This window comes from Nannobrachium achirus (assembly GCF_963921795.1).
Source record: "Nannobrachium achirus genome assembly, chromosome: 23".
In the NCBI taxonomy this organism is placed as follows: domain Eukaryota; kingdom Metazoa; phylum Chordata; class Actinopteri; order Myctophiformes; family Myctophidae; genus Nannobrachium; species Nannobrachium achirus.
Genome location: NC_137830.1, coordinates 32340103 through 32357166, shown reverse-complemented (window position 1 = coordinate 32357166; position 17064 = coordinate 32340103). Strand labels below are relative to the sequence as shown.

Here is a 17064-nt window from a genome sequence, read left to right as displayed (position 1 = left end):
TCGCCTCACATTAGCTGTTCCGACAAAATAGAGGTGATCTGCCAATGAAGCTAGTGACACACACACACACACACACACACACACACACACACACACACAGACACACACACACACACGCGCGCGCGCGCACGCACAGTGTTGCACACGCACACAGACACAAACCTTCACTGCTCCACTGATTATGTCAATAAGTGTTTGTGGCGAGTCCTTAGCCTCGCCATGGAGAGCCTATAGAAAATCAATCTCTAATAAGAGTAGAGCGTTTTCTCTCCGTAGGGAGGGAGGTACGCGGCACACAGCACCTCACGCCTCGGAGAGTTGTGAAATTAATAGAAATGACGCGATAAAGATGCCGACATGCAGCAGAGGTGTACAAGATTTCCCTGAATAATTATCGTCCAAAAAGGGGAATAAGCAAATCATGTTTTTTTTTTTTTACAAAAACGAATAAAACACACACATCACTTAGTTAATGTGTAAAAGATCATGAAGAAAAAGAAGGGGGCTCGAATCGCTGACGTTAAATTATTGGTTTTCTAATAGTTTGAAAAGAGAAAAATGTAAAACACTCAGGAGAGTCAGGACTGAAGGTTGGATAAACTTCACTCCCCATAGTATGAAGTGATTCACTCTGGCTCGCTATAATAACTATGTCTTGTGGATTCTACAGGAAACTATAGAGTATTCTCCTTTACAGGGATTTAATTCATTGTTTTTCCATTCAGTAAAGTCTCTGCAGCTGCAGCTGCTATCAGGTGAAAGCTAAAGTCCATAATTTCCTTCCACACATATGTGAACTACACTGTAAAGCAAGGAAGGCTGAGCATTTACTTTAGTTATGGTATCCAGCGGGGTGAACCAGCGAACTGTGAATTCAATACGTTATTTTCGGAAGTGATGAAATTAAATTAGACATTGAAATACCATACAATGCTGAAAATATTAACTGCTGTGTACGCTAGCTAGCTAGTATGACCTACATCCTGGGAAGTATTTCTCAATAGGGCTTGCAATACAGTATATCGATACTATATCGCTATTGTGATATGGTGTGGGGGCCCGGGCCACCTGTGGCCCCTGGTGTAACTATTGTCATGGCAGACCCATGAAGAGTGTTTGTGCCAAGTAGGATTCAGGATCTGTCTCTTTATTCTGTATAATATCGTTCCTATTCTTTCCTGACTGCCTAGTTAGTGTTTAGTGTTGCGATTGCAAATGTAGTTCACCTGTGTCCTATTCAGGCTCCGCAAATCATGTGTTGATTGCAGTTATGTTTCGCCTGTGTCTAGTTCAGGGGTTTTCAAACTTTTTTGACTCAGGGCACAACTGTAAATAACTTTTTCATCCACGGCACCCCTGAATTACACTGTTCATTTTTAGAATCTTACATCATATTGGAGAAATCAGTTTCCATCAGAACTGACTGAAAATAACATTATACTTGACGTTTAACCACTTGAACCCCAGCATGCCTATTCTGGGGGGGAAGTTGTGACGCGTTGTGTGAGCTTGTAGATCGGCTATTTTTGGTGAAGAGAGTTGTCATAAAGAACTCATCAAGTACAGTGCAAATCAGGTCTGTTTTACTAAGCATAGTGAAGTGATATTGATGTAGTGATATTGATGAATTTCAAATATTATCAAATTATCTCGCGGCACCCCTGGACTGGCATCACGGCACCCCAGGGTGCCCCGTCACCCACTTTGAAAACCCCTGGTCTAGTTAGTCGTTGTGCATTTAAACCTCCCTGTGTTCAGTGTTCCCTTGCCAGTTTATAGTTGTTGTCATGGTTTGTCCTGCCCTGTATGTCGTGACACAACGTTGTCTCACAGGCCCGCTTGTTACGTGACGGCCACCGTCAACGTCGACCCACCCTCTAGGCAATTTTAATATGGGATATCGGGTTACTCATGCATCCTAGACTACTATCTTTACTCTACCTGCAGCAATAGTACTTTTACTCCTGATTCACGTGACCACTTTCTCTATACTTTGTCCGTCTGTTCTTCCATTAAACCTCCTTACCTCATATCCTCACATTGTTCATAGTGGCCCAGTTAGATTTGACACAATGACCCTTTAAAGTAAACCATGCACCTGGGGCTGAGTCTGGGTCTGGGGTCTGTCTGCTTGTTGTACATCTGACCCCGAAAACCATACAAGTGTCCTAGACTCCACCTCTGTTTGTTCCACTATAAAGTAGCAAATTGTTTGTGAGGTCTGTACTGTAGCTTCAGTTGAGACCTTGCTGTTGGTCAAGGACATTGGATAGATACTTTGATCTGTTGGAAAGGTAAGAACAAGGTTTAAAGGACGAGTTCATTTTATTTTAGCTTTTTACCCCCTTTTTCTCATTGTGCCACACGTGTGATGTCACTGTTGTATCTTAATGACTCACCTGCCAGCGAGGAGCCCCCACTGGGAGGATGTAGAGCCGACAGGCTGACAGGCGCCGTCCGCTCCCCCAGCCCGTAGAATTACGTGCAGTGAATTTTTTCTCCCCCACACACGGGCCAAATGTGTTTGTGTTAATCGTGTGTAGACGCTGGACAAAGCCGTATGCTCATGGATTCGATCTCACAACCTCTGTGTTGGTGGGCAGGCACTTTACCACCCGTCAGACGGCCAATGACGTGGCATCGTCGTGGTAACAGCTGGAGAACAAAGCAGTGTTCTGTTTCTGTTCAATAAGGGTCGTTTCTCTGCCTCCACTCCACTGCAATTGATCTGAAATTTGAGCCGCAATTTACCAAAAAACGTGTCTATTTCTGGATAGAATTGGATTTAGACCGAGTTTGTACAATCGAGGATTGCCTGGAAGTAATACAGAATACAAAACATTATGCATCCACCACTGTACAAGAAGAGAGACTGCTCTCTTTCAATAGTCAAACGTGTTTGGACCCTGTTTAAACAGGCATGCTGCACTAATGCACCATACAACTGCATCCAATTCAGTAAAGACCCTCTCTTATTCTGCCAAGACCACTCGATCACATGATATGGAGAAGAGGAGACATCTCCTGAACCGACCCAAACAAACCATATCTACCCTGTAACCGACTAATGACATTACTGCTCGCTGATCTGCTAGACTTAACTCAAGAACAGTTCTAAGAACAGTTAGAACAAATCAATACATAATCTAAAAACTGGTTTTGGGTTAGGTTTAGGCATAGAGGTTAACATTCACCCATGTATTGTTCAATGTAATGGAAGTTAAATGAACTTCACGGGGGTTTAATATGATCCCACTTGTGTCAAACTATCAACAGCATGGCCGGATTTATGAACGGGCTGAAGGTGCTGAAGGGGGGGGGGGGGGGACCAAACCAGGTCCAAGCACCAGGGCACCACGAAGGGTTAATCCTGCCCTGATCAACAGGGATTCACAAATACTTAGGCCGGGTTTTAAGCGCTGAGGGGAAACTCCTGCATGCATCATATAACACATTATAAAAGTTCAACGTTCCCCTCTGAGATGGACTGGAGGTAAACGCATGCAGTAGACATGATGTCATGCAAAGTTGTCATGACATCATATAATGTATGAATGACTGGTTTTGCTTTTGTAATAAAATATTGTTAGCCTCATACTGTAGCATAATTTTGGGGGTAAAATTGACATTTGTGCCTAACTCTACTCTCCTAACACTGCTGATTCATTGTGCCTTATTGGCCTATGTCCTCAGCCTATCAGAATGCTTGTTACATTCCAAAATCCCTTTCTGAAAATAGCCGATTCTAAGTAATTTAAGTAATTCTCTTTTTAAACTTTGGCTTTTTGGATTTTTGAATGTAACAAGCATTCTGACGGGCTGCGAACATAGGCAATAAGGCAGGGTGAATCAGCAGCCAGTGTTAGGAGAATAGAGTTAGGCAGAAATAAATAAAGGCAGAAGATTTTGAGACACTTTAGTAGATTTTGTCAGTATCGCTCAGCCTTCAAAGAACATTCATCAATAGAATAATTGATGGAACTGTACCTAATACAACTTCTTAGTGTGACCTTCACACAAGACACAGAGCTACCTTCAAGGTGAGAGCAGAAACATACGACCCAGTGCCCTGCGTTCAAACTGGGCCCAGCCTTATCACAAGGCAAAAATACATAATTCAGGGACATTCGAAAAAAAGAAGATGAGAAACATAAATCATGAATCGAAGGCTGGGGGTGGACTAGACAACATAGATGGTACAGCGACAGGAGGAGGATGTAGGATTAGTTATATCATACTCATAACCCGCCACAGAAATACCACAATCCTTCTGCCATGAATATCAAGGCAAAGAGGTGAAATAAATGTATTTCTGCAGTGAAAATAAGGCGGCTGCGGGCTGCTTTTTTAAATCTGGGACTGACTGAGGCAGGGAAACCCAACCCTATTATCAAATGTGGATTCATTCCATTTATCAAAGCTACATTCCACTGTGGGATGTCTACCGTTCACTACCGCCATGTTTATTTATTTTGCCTGATCCTCTTATCTCCAACTGGCTGTGGGTTCCTGTAGAGACGCCACTGCTTCCAGTGATCAGTGGATCTCTGCCACTGATGTTTGAGAGAAATAAGCAACCAGGTCTATGAAAACAATCCCAAAAGAAGCGACTAGGCCACATGAACACTCTAAACCTACTGTATGTACATTGGCTATTTGAAAAGCTCACAACACAACAATATTCGAAACCTTTTTCAAGCAAGCCCAAATAAGTACACTTTGAGAAACAAGACCCCAAAAAAACCAACCCGCAACTACCAATATTTACAAGCAACTTTACAGAAAAACAAGCTTATAATAAGCAGACATGGCAACGTTGACCTCTCCACTGAGCAGGTTAGTGTTCCACTATGAGATGGATAAAGAACAGGGCTAAAAGGGGGAGAATTGGATTTAAAGGTGATACACCATGCATTTAAAAAGTATTTGTCATATTGTTTATGTCCCAAAAACGTTTTTCAAAAGGTTTGAGGCTAAATTACCACTCCTGAATAGAGAGCACTGATTTCATACGTTAGTTAGGTTTTACCCTTCCTCTCGTAAGATAAACTCTGTCATCACTCCCACAAACAGCCATCCATTGAGGTACAGGGAGTCAATCTCTTAATATAGCACTCAGACCACAGTCTTATCTGTGCTATATCTGGTGTTCTGTGTCAGGACGGGGGGATCCCTTGTTAGAGGCTTATCAGGGGGAGCCAGGAAGTGGAGAAAGGCTATCCTTCCTCCTTCAGAGCATAAATCATCTGGACGGGAATGAAACATGAACAGTCATATGGCTTCTCTCTGCATTTTTGTAGAAATGCTGGGAGAATTCATTTATAGAAAATAGGGGTGTATGGATGGGATTTGATTGATTGATTGATTGATTGATTGAATACTTCAATCAAGCAGTTCACAAAGAATAGGCTAGCACAAAACCCAAGAAAGCACTATATGGCTTGTTTACATTGGGGTGATGGGGGCCTTTGTACTCAGTTCATTGAGGACAAATTAATTCTACTGCTATGCCACCATAATGTGGGATGCTCTACCAAAAGCCATCAAAAAGTGTGACGCCCTACAGGCCTTCAACATGCACATGCACAAACATATTGTAACAACCATGCATTGTGATAGGCCCATGCAGAGCCAATGACAACAATGCACCAACTCAGGGGTGTCACACCAAATTCTGGGCCCTGGGTACAAGGATTCACTGCGGGCCTCCCATGAATGTTCTTCATAGGGGGAGGGGTTTAACCCATTTAGACTGGGAACGCATGATTACGCATTATTTTGGGCTTTAACGATTGAAAAATAGCAGATATACAAGCTCACAGCGAGCTTGTAGATCTGTTATTTTTGAAAAATCTTGAGAATTTGTGCAAGTCTTTGAATATTTCAAATCCTTCTAAGGTTTTTAGAAAAACCTATGTTTGAAGGACATGTGAAGGACCCCCAAAATTCTATGTATTTGGCCACGGACCCCATCTCAAAATATTTAGTTCCAGAGACCCACCAGAAGCAAAATTTGAGTCAATGTTCGCTTAAAAAATACATTCAAAGATTTGCACACATTTTCAAAACTTTTCAAAAATCTACGAGCTTGCAGTGCAACACTCGGTGCCGCACTGTGAGCTTGTATATCTGCTAGTTTTCAATAGCTAAAGTATAACATAATTAAGGCCCCTCCACCTTGGGCCCTAGTAACTCTGTCCCACTTTGTTACGCCCCTGCACCAACGGTTAAATAAGGGGACCAGTTCAGTTGCCGTTAAGTTGCCTATAGCAACGGTAAACAATGAGGATTTCAGATTGAGGGGAAAAAAGAATGTGGGACCCCCATGGGGGTCCTGACCCCCAGGTTGAGAACCACAGCACTGGATTAGAAAAGGTAGAAAGGGAAAGCACAGGGATCTAGGGGCGTCACAAGGGGGGGGGGGGGGGAGTGGGACTGAGTTACTAGGGCCCAAGGTGGAGGGGCCTTAATTATTGTATACTTTTGCTATTGAAAAATAGCAGATATACAAGCTCACAGCGCTGCAAGCCTGTAGATCTGCTATTTTTAAAAAGGTGTGAAAATGTGTGCAAATCTTTGAATATTATGTATTTTTAATAAAGCAAACATTTGTAATTCAAATTTTGCCTCTGGGGGATCCCTGGAACTAAATGTTTTGAGATGGGGGTCTGTGGCCAAATAGGCAAATACATATCATTTTGAGGGACCTTCACATGAAAAGGTTTGAGCAAAACTGACAAAGAATATATTCAAAGACTTGCACACATTCTCACGATTTTTCAAAAATAGCAGATCTACAATCTTGCAGCGTGGCACTCGGTGCCGCGCTGTGAGCTTGTATATCTGCTATTTTTCAATAGTTAAAGCACAAAATAATGCGCTCCCAGTTCCCCTTATGAAGAACATTCATGGGGGGCCCGCAGTGAATCCTTGTACCCAGGGCCCCGAATTTGGTGCGACACCCCTGCAGGGATCCCTGTGATTCCCAGACTGGTTTCATATTGCACTACGACTGCTGGGAGTTTCTTTTTTGTTCGTTCTTTTTTAAGTCCACCTTTAGTAGCTGGAAGTGGAAAAGTGGATGCCAGCTTCTAAGTGTAATATAATACCAGAACAGTGAGCTTTGCTTACAGAGTGAGACTTTAATGCTCTGTGGCAGAAACTCTACCCCACACACACTCTGCAACTTCCAGGCAGCTGAAGAGCAGAAAGATCTGCACATTATGCGGCCAGCAGTGTTATAAAGTAACTAAGTACTAAGTACATTTACACAAGTACTGTACTTAATTCATATGTATACACATCTTTTGAAATAGCAGCAGTAGTGCTATGAACGTTTACTAAGCATTATATTCACCATGTAAGCTTGCTAGCTTCCTTGTGGTCAGGATGTCGTGTGGACAGTTTGACGACACAAGACTAGAATCCAGTAATCAGTGGTGGAAAAAATATTTACGTATCAATACTGCAATTGTAGTACTACTCTGTTACAAGTTAGAGTCCGGAATTAAAAATGTAAAAGTAGAAAGTACTCATTATGCAGAATGTCCCATTTCACAGTGTATAAAATATATACAAAATCTTTTGTAAATAACAGATATCTACAAGCTCACAATGTGTTGCATCGCAACACACGGTCAGCTTGTGAGCTTCGAATGCCGAAATTTATGTAATGTATGTTTTGTAATAATAATAAAAATCTACAAAGTAACTTACGTTTTCAAATTATTATAGTGGAGTAAAAGTACAATGAATACGCTCTCAAGTTATACAATGAGACACACAACGGTCGCTTGATAAGGACAACCTAACTTAACTGGAACAATAGTTGTACTGACTTTGACCTCTAGCTAGGACCTTTCCAGGGAGGGTTCATGTGGTGTTTTGCTGTGTCACTCTTTGTGTTTTTTAGTTTTTTAGCACTGACCAATATGGACACTTTTTGTTTGGCTCTGCACTATTGGGTTGTGTTGGATGTATTGAGTATTATTACTTGTGTTTGACATGGCGGTGTCAAAAGCACGCAGCGATTTGATAGATTGGTAAATACATTTTAAGTACAAAAAAACTAATTATAGATTCTACCTGTTGGCCAAACCAAGTCAACACACGGAAAAACAATCTCAAACTGAAGTAGTCTTCAATGGAGTTTCAATAAAGTAATTCCCTAAAACATTAAGCCTAAATCAAATAAGGAATTACATAATGTACTCTATACTGACACTCATGTGTGGCTTGAAAGCCACTTAGGTCCCAGAACATCTGTAGTTTGTTGACATTTCCTTTTAAATTGGCCACAAAGTATTATAAGAGTTAAATCTGCTAGTAGTCAAAATGAGATGAGCCACGTTCCCTCCTCCTCCTCCTCCTATTGTTTGACTGATGGGTCTTGCTCTCCCCCGTTCCCAAAGCTTAAGGGACTACAAAATGCAAAGACATCAACAGTAATATTATTTTCATGGGCAGTGAGTAAAAAACACATGTTAATGCTTAATACTTCAATACTAGAGCATTCATGGCAACTCCTAACATGGTCCTTTAAGATGACTATATCCATGGCAACAGATCACTGTAAATAAAACGTTCTTTCACCACCAAACCACACGTTTCTTCAGCCTCGCCTGTTTCTCCTCTAAAACATATAATCCCTGATCTAACCAAAATGTGGCTGAAATTCCCCCTCGCTTCAAAAAAATGTTGTATCGTATTTCTTTTGATAAACTTCTTTGAGCAGCTTCACTCACCAGATTGTTCATTTTAATTCTCTTTTTTGCTTGTCTTTAACGCTGATTTATTTCTCAGACGTTGTGAAAATTCTTCAGAGCAGACAGACACCCCATTTGGTTGGCCCAGCCTCGGTATATTGCAGAAAACTAAAATACATTGTCTGCCCACTTCCCCCAATAATATTTATCTTTTTGCCGGCATATGACAAAAAGAGTATAAACAAAACTCAGTGGTGTAAAGTAACTCATGCATATTTACTCAAGTACTGTACTGTAATGTTTACTTTCTTCAGTATTTACAATTTTCAATACTTCTACTCCACTGCATCGCAGAGGAAAATGTTGCACTTTTACTCCACTACAATATTAAATTGATAGTTATTTTGTAGATTTTGATTACAAAACATTAACCAGTGTCACGCAATAAGGATATTCTTTAACACTTTGCGTCAAAGAAACGATAGTCAGACCCACGGACGTGCTGGCCATTGGGAAAAGCGGGACAACTCCCGAAAGTCCGGTCTATTCCCGACCGGTCCAGGCCGGCCATTAAAACAATGGCCGGCCCACAAAGTAAATATAACTCATGTAATTGTCCCACTGGCTTGACTCTCATCTGAAATGGCCAATCTTTGAGTAGCAACAGCGCTATATAGCGCTGAGTAGCAGCAGCCCACATAGCCATCATCATTGGCTCCACTGGCCTGTCTATCATATGAATACCGGCCCACTTCTCCCGAGCTTCCTTGACTACTCCTGGATGGTCTACATACAACATAATATACATTTTATTTGTAATGCACTTTACATTTGACAACAAACCTCAAAGTGCTACAGTACAGATAAATAAAAACAGAGGATAAGGCATTTGCAAAGAGCAGTCAAAACAAGTTAAAACAAGTTAACATCATTAGACTCTCTTTATACTGGAAAAACAATGAGACCTAAAATCACAGTAACCGTTCAGCGGTTAGTATTTGGGGCCTCGCGGCGTGTCCGGAAGGCGAAACGATCCGTGGCCGATGCCCGCACGCAATGAGGGCCTCTCCAACTCCTTTTCCCGGGCTGAATCAGGGGCCCAGTACGCCCCTGGTCAGACCTCAGAGGAGGCTTCCCTGAAAGACGACTCCCATATTGATACGTTTATCTGTCGACCTCAGAAACCCCAATAGAGAAGAAGGAACAGATGTTGAGACCCAGAGAAACTGTGATCCTGTTGAACTCTGTCGATGGCACCGCTGTGACTCAATACTCAACACTCACGTCACCTCTGTCATTTGTGGGTTGCAGTTACTGTAATTGTATCATTGGCCAGGGGCGTCGCACCAAATGCTCGGCCCTGGGTATAAGGATTCACTGCAGGCCCCCCATGAATGTTCTTCTTAGGGGGAGGGAACACATTTAGACTGGGAACGCATTATTACACGTTATTTTGTGCTTTAACTATTGAAAAATGGCAGATATACAAGCTCACAGTGCGTCACCGACTGCCGTGCTGCGGGCATGTAGATCTGCTATTTTTGAAAAATCGCCCCCAAAAATGACATGTATTTGGCCATAGACCCCCATATCAACATATTTCGTTCCAGTGACCCCCAAAAGCAAAATTTGAGTTTCAAATGTTCGCTTAAAAAATACATATATTCAACGATTTGCACACATTTTCACGACCTTTCAAAAATAGCAGATCTACAAGCTTGCAGCGCTGCACCGCGAGCTTGTCTGCTATTTTTCAACAGCTAAAGTATAAAATAATTCCAGGCCCCTCCACCTTGGGCCTTAGTAACTGAGTCCCACTTTCCCCCCCTTGTGACACCCCTGTCATTGGCCTTTGTTTTTGAACAACACACGATGCAATCACAACTGGTTGAAAAAGTACACTGATTTTTAAGACTACTCTGATCAATAGACATACTGCCATGCATAAACACTCTGTTAGGGCACGATCACACCGCACTTTTATTCTACAGTAGCCTACCTATGCCGGCGGATTCTGCCATCGCATATCAATAGGAATGGATCGGGGGGGTTTTTTGCCTCTGAGATGTAGTAGAAGTAAACGTATGAATACTGGAATAAGTAATTGTACTTAAGTACTATAGAGGGTATGCGCGTGACATCATCATCATACCAGGAAGTTATGCGGGAACGCCTACTGAGTGGCAAAAAAATACTTTCTGGCCTTGACAGTCCATACATCCAAACAGAAAAGTCCTGTCTGATTGCATTAAACAACGTTAAATAACGTAAAACTCATTTTGCCACTCACTTTGCCACTCGATTTGCCACTCGATATGCCATTCACTTTATGCATGCGCATACCCTCTATACTTGAGTTAATGTACTTAGTTACTTTCCACCTCTGAACACAAGGCAATTATAACACTTTAACGGGGAAGAGATGCAAGCATGGAAACGATGGATCGACTTCAAAGTGCACGCGCAGGAAATGCGGCCGTCATTTATGTCATCAGCGCAAACCACATCAACATCATCCCCACTCACCCAACCGGAGATTAAATCTTTTTATTATTATTTTTTCTCCTATGAAACAAAAGAAGAAAGATGTTTTCATTGCAATCCCCCAAAGGATCCAAGAACGTATTTCTCTGGGATGTATGAGGAGGACACACAGCACAACTGAGGTCAAAAGATGTAGGCGTTTTTAAAGGCATTTAACAGCATTTCAAATGTTATTGCCTCGTGTGTTGTGCAAAAAAGTCTCCCTGGATAAGGGCCTGTGCGTCTGCTAAATGCCTAAATATAGCACTGTCTCACATCACTGCGGCTCGAGGGCGCTGTCCCTTATTTTTTGTATTGGGAATCTTATTTATTGATATGATTTTACAACTGATGGTGAAAAAGTACAAATTCATCCAAAAGTAGGCCTATGTTATTTTTTCAAAACGGCACAGAGTCACATATCTGACCAAATCGCCGGGGTGGTTTGTCTTTTCTTTTTAACACAGTTCTTATATGACACGATCTATATCTGCTTATGGGAATTCCAATACAAAAGATAATGCCATGACCCAGGGCCAGGGGTAGTGGGAGTGGCATGAGGACTGTGTTACTCTAGATTTTATGTGGCCACACCCACCAGTTCATTAAGTATGCCTGGTTGTCATGGTGGGTGGTGACCCAGCTGAAGTTAGCCACACCCACAGTGTTGGGTGAATGGGTTGATTCTATGATGTAATTGTATCTGTGTTTTTGGACCGGCACTTTTGACCCACAAGGTGGCAGCCTCCAGGAAGAAATCCCAAATACAAAGTGAATACATAATTGCTCATAACAACCACACCAGGAATACTGTCAACCTCCTAGACACATGAAAAACTGAAAAAGTTCAATATGGCACCGCCTCTTTAAGTCTTGCTGTGGTGTTGCAGTCTCCTCCTGAATTACTTACTAGTCCTCTGGTTGGGGTCATCTATCACTGCATCAATGTGTCACAACGTTCTGCTGTTACCCCATTCTACAAAATGTTAATGTCTTCTAAATCCTAACAGTTGAAAGCTGAAAACCCTATGTTGCTTTATCAGTGGTGCTCACATTTTTTCATGTCAAGGACCCCCATAATTATATGTAGTGTATTTCCCCCCTGGACCCCCATGACCAGCAGGGACCCCCCAGAAGCAAAGACTTTGGTCAAAAATGTTGTTTACAAATGTTACATGATAAACGATTTGCACACATCTTTGAGATTTTTCAAAAGAAATGCAGATGAACTATGAACTTGTATATCTACTATTTTTTAAGTAGCTCTAGTCTAAAGTGACAAGGATGCTTTCCCGGTTTTAATGGGTCAGAAGCCAGCACCAGTGAAATGTCACAATATCCTTCAGAGCCTCATTTGTTAACCTGTCACAACACTTAATGATGAGGATTCAAGGGAAAGTTTAGAGTTCAGCAAATCAATTTTCTAATCAATAAGTACCGTACCATATCCCTTGAGCTCATCCCTCTCAGAAAGATATCACATTATTTCTATCACAAACAAAAGGATAAATAATATTGTTGCACACACGCACGCACGCAGACAGGGCAAATAATAAAATCATTATTTGCCATGATGAAAGCATGAGTTGAGAGGTTGGCAGTGGACCAAATGGTTAGTGAGCCCGCCTAGGACTCCGGTAGTCCCAGAGGCCCCAGGTACCGAGGTACGTTTCCAGCTCTCAGCAGTGTGTCGAAGTGTCCCTGAGCACACACAGTATTGTGCAGCGAGGCTGGAGTGGTGATCAGTACCTCACCAACACAGGTCATCTAGACATAACAACAGCCTCTATCAGAGATGCAAAGCCATGACAGACGATGATATTGAGAGGAATGGCTCTAAAAGCAACAGTTAACAAACAAATAAAGCATATTTTCCCCCCTCTTTGAAAAATGTCTTGCTCGTAGTCCTCTCTCTGTGCCAGTAAAATTCAGTCGTTTCACACTCAGTCTTTTTATTGGTACTGTATTACCATTGGCTGACGGAGCGATTGGCCGGCGTCTGAGTCTTACCCAGGAAAAACACTCGACATGATTGAGAAAGCAGACACTTTGCCAGGACATCCCAGTAACTTTGAGCCTCCAGAAGGAGGCATGGTCTGCTTCAACGGCCCAAAGGGCCCAGGGTGATAAAGGCCTGTATGTAATAAATAATGAAGCACACTAGCTGTATAGTGTCAGGTCTGGTACAGACACAGGGAAGGCCATCTTAGCCCTGCCCCTGAGCAATCGAAGAGAGCGTTTTTGAAAAGCTGAATAAACCAATAAAAGCAAACCTCTGTGTCATATTATACTTTGGCCATTTAAAGATATCTTGAGGAATGTGTGCAAATAGTTGAATACATAATTTAGAATACATACGTGAACATTTTTAACCAAAATCTTTGCTTCTGGGGGATCCCATCCCACTGAATTATAGAAACATAGTTTTTTTCAGAAAACTGTCAGGGTTAAGCTGTCTGTGTCAAAATCTACACATTACTGTGAAGCTACGCCGCCCTTTCTGAAGCCCCTTGTTGCAACCACCTCCAACCAGAATGTCCCTACAAACCCCCAAGGGTGGAGACAGGGAGCACGCCACTCTTGACCCCCCGGAAAAGAGACTTGTTTGATGAACGACTGGCGAGGTCAAACCTCTGATTGGTATTCGTCCGCCTCCACCTGGGAGCGGCCGGACCAAAAAAAAAAAGAAAAAAAGTCCAGAGTCAGTCAGTGGAGTCCCCAGAGTGTAAATGATCACTGTAACTTTGATAGATCCACTGGGGGGGTGGATGGTGACCCTTCGCTGTGGGGATGCTGGGATTGGAAGCGGCCGGGACAGAGAGGCCACTAGCCATCCGTCACCAGGGAGGAGGACCTGCGTGACAGCCTCACTGTGTCATGGTCATGGACAGTGGATGGAGAGCTGCTGCTGTGGACATTACTGGAGAAGCAGTCTAATGTTCTGCAGGATCAACAGCTTTTTGAAATACCTGCTGCACTCAGTCTCTCTTTTCCACTTCTTTCTTTGTCTTTTGTCTGATACTCTCTCCCACACACTACACTCACAGACACTCTCGCGCACACACACACACGCACCTACACACCCTACACTGCCAAGGCGTAGAGGTCAAAATACAGCGCTGACAAATGGATGAGGGAGGGGGGTGTCTGGCTGCTTAGTACCAGACAGACAGACAGCCATTTCAAGCCGAGGGGAGGCAACCTGTTCACTGTCAGCAGCAGAACAATGCCTCTGTTTTTAATACATACAGAAATGTACAGCATTGTTGTAATGTATTATTATTATTAGCTCAGCAGGGTTTACACAGACGATAAGTCATGGGATACAGAATTATAATTAATGACCTCAAAGGAGTAATTCATAATAGTTTGGCTGATTTCAACAATAGCAGCAGTGGAATGAGCTCATAGTGTCAGGGTGCATGAGTTAATGTGTGATTGCTTATTCTACATGTAGCCAACTTATTGTATAGTCAAGTGCTTTTAAAGAATGATTAGGTAATATCCGCTTCAAGGCATTCTGACTGGACAACCGCACCGACACGGGCAGAAGGCAAATTTTCACCACAATTACATCCTAATGGACCCTATATAAAAGCGTGGTGTTGTTGATGTGGGTATCCATTGAAGCGTTTTCAATTATTCTAATTTAAAGCAAAGCTATGCCGTTTAATTCGATTATTTCCTCGAGCGCTGCAGAGCAGGCAGGCGTTGATCTGGCTTTATGAGAGCATCAGACAAAAAGAGCATCTTAGCCACGTGTCGCGTATATTTGGCGGAGAGAGTCGCAGCCTCAGCCTGAAGCGTCACAAGTCTAGTATCTGCCCTCGTTCCACAGGGATATCCCTTTGGAGTAATGGTTAAGACATTGGACTTTCACGCGGGAAGCCTGGGTTCGAAGCCGGGTGGGAAGGTTCGATTCACCTCTGTTACATTGGTGCCGTGACCCGGATCCGGGCTTCCCCGTAGGAGGAGGTCAAAGGGGGGTGAGTGTGGCGGAGAGACTCGCAGCCTCAGCCTGAAGCGTCAAAAGTCTAGTATCTGCCCTCGTTCCATAGGGATATCCCTTTGGAGTAATGGTTAAGATATTGGACTTTCACGCGGGAGGACTGGGTAGGCCGGGTTCGAACCCGGGTGGGGAGGTTCGGATCACCTCCATTACACATAGCAGGGGTCTTCAATGTTTTTCAGGCCAAGGTCCCGTGAGCTGAGAGAGGGGTGAAACAGGCACAAAATATTGTATAACATTGTGTTGTGTTAAGATTTAATAGATAGCTTCGTAAACTTATTTGACAGCACTTCATTGTGTAGTGGTGTGGTCTACTCATCTCATGTGTATTTTCAGATAGTTGACCACCACAATACTTGCTTTTTTTCCCGCCTACACCAAACCTCTCTACCGAAAATAGCAGGCCTGCAAGCCCTCAGAGTAGGGACGCTAAGGGTTCATGGGTTTTGTATAAAATAATTAAGGCCCCTCCACCTTGGGCCCTATAGTAACTCAGTCCCACTTTACTGGAGTATTTCCATTTGCAGTACTTTTACTTCTACTCCACTACATCTCAGAGGCAAATATTGTAGCCTACTTTTACTCCACTACAATTATTTGGCAGCTTATAGTTAGGCCTACTAATTACTTTGTAGATTTAGATAGCCGATCTTCAAGATCTACGAGCTTGTTGTAGTAGATAGATCTGCTATTTGCAAAATATTTTGTATAGCCTACATTAATACCTTTGTAGCCCCATATAGAACCTCACCCGTCCATAACGCTATGGACCAGAGCTAGTGGATGGGATGATGTTGATGATAGTGATGATGTTGCCATGGGTTACGGTCGGTCCACTGTCAGGACCTCCTACCTGTCATCGTAGCAGAAATCTGCATCCAGAGTGTTGAGATAGAGAAGAACAGCCGCGGCGGTACAAACCAGCTCCGTAAGCATTTCTCATTCCATTAATGTCACTTCAGTTACAATCAAGATTATTAATAATAAGTCCCTTCATCTCCCTCCAGTTGTTGTTGTTGTTGTTCGTCTCACTGCAATAATAAGGACATTTTATATCAGCGTCAAAGTTCTCTCATCGTCCTGGAGGTGTGTGATGTTCATTTTATGCCAAGTTGATCAACAAGGAGTCCCTGTACATTCTGACAGCTGAACACGGTACCATGCATGACGATCTGTGGGTCTAGTAGTGAGAGATGATGCTGCCGCTGTAAGCATAGGCCTAGGCGGTGTTGTCCAGTTGTCCTATAATTTTCTCACTCCTGTCAGAATCTAACTCCCCCACCCACCCTGACATGCACTTGCAATTAAAAATGGTAAATGGTAAATGGTGCATTTATATAGCGCTTTTAATCCAAAGCGCTTTACATAGATTGTGCATTACATTCACCCATTCACACACACATTCATACACCAGTGGCGGAGGAAGCCATGCAAGGCACCAACCTACTCACCGGAGGCAATTAGGGGTTCAGAGTCTTGCCCAAGGACCCTTCGACATTAACTCAGGGGGAGCCCGGATTCGAACTGGGAACCCTTCGGGATTTATACCCTTCGTGCTCTAATACCAGTTTCTCTACCCCTGAGCTATGCCGCCCCTGCGATTATAGGAGTTGAAGCATAGAAGATCTACAAGCTTGTAGATTGGCTATTTTCCTCCTTCTTATATTATTTGACAATTTGGCTCTTGTAGTAATGATATTATGCAATTTCTATCTATCTCGCTATGATCTACTAGCAGAGTAACTTATAGGAGGTATCAAATAGGTTATCTGGTACCAACTGCTGGCGGAACTGAAAACAACATCCCCAGTTCACGTTTTGCAGCAG

The 17064-nt window shown here is 42.8% G+C and overlaps 1 pseudogene across 1 annotated transcript in view; it reads right to left on the bottom strand.

The window, feature by feature from the left end:
* LOC308308881 (protein O-mannosyl-transferase TMTC2-like) overlaps window positions 1–16173 on the bottom strand; it is a 62629-nt pseudogene extending 46456 nt beyond the window's left edge. Inside the window, exon 1 of the transcript in view lies at window positions 16091–16173. The product of the transcript in view is annotated as a protein O-mannosyl-transferase TMTC2-like (transcript). The remainder of the gene's footprint in view (window positions 1–16090) is intronic.
* Between the last annotated feature and the right edge of the window lie 891 nt (window positions 16174–17064).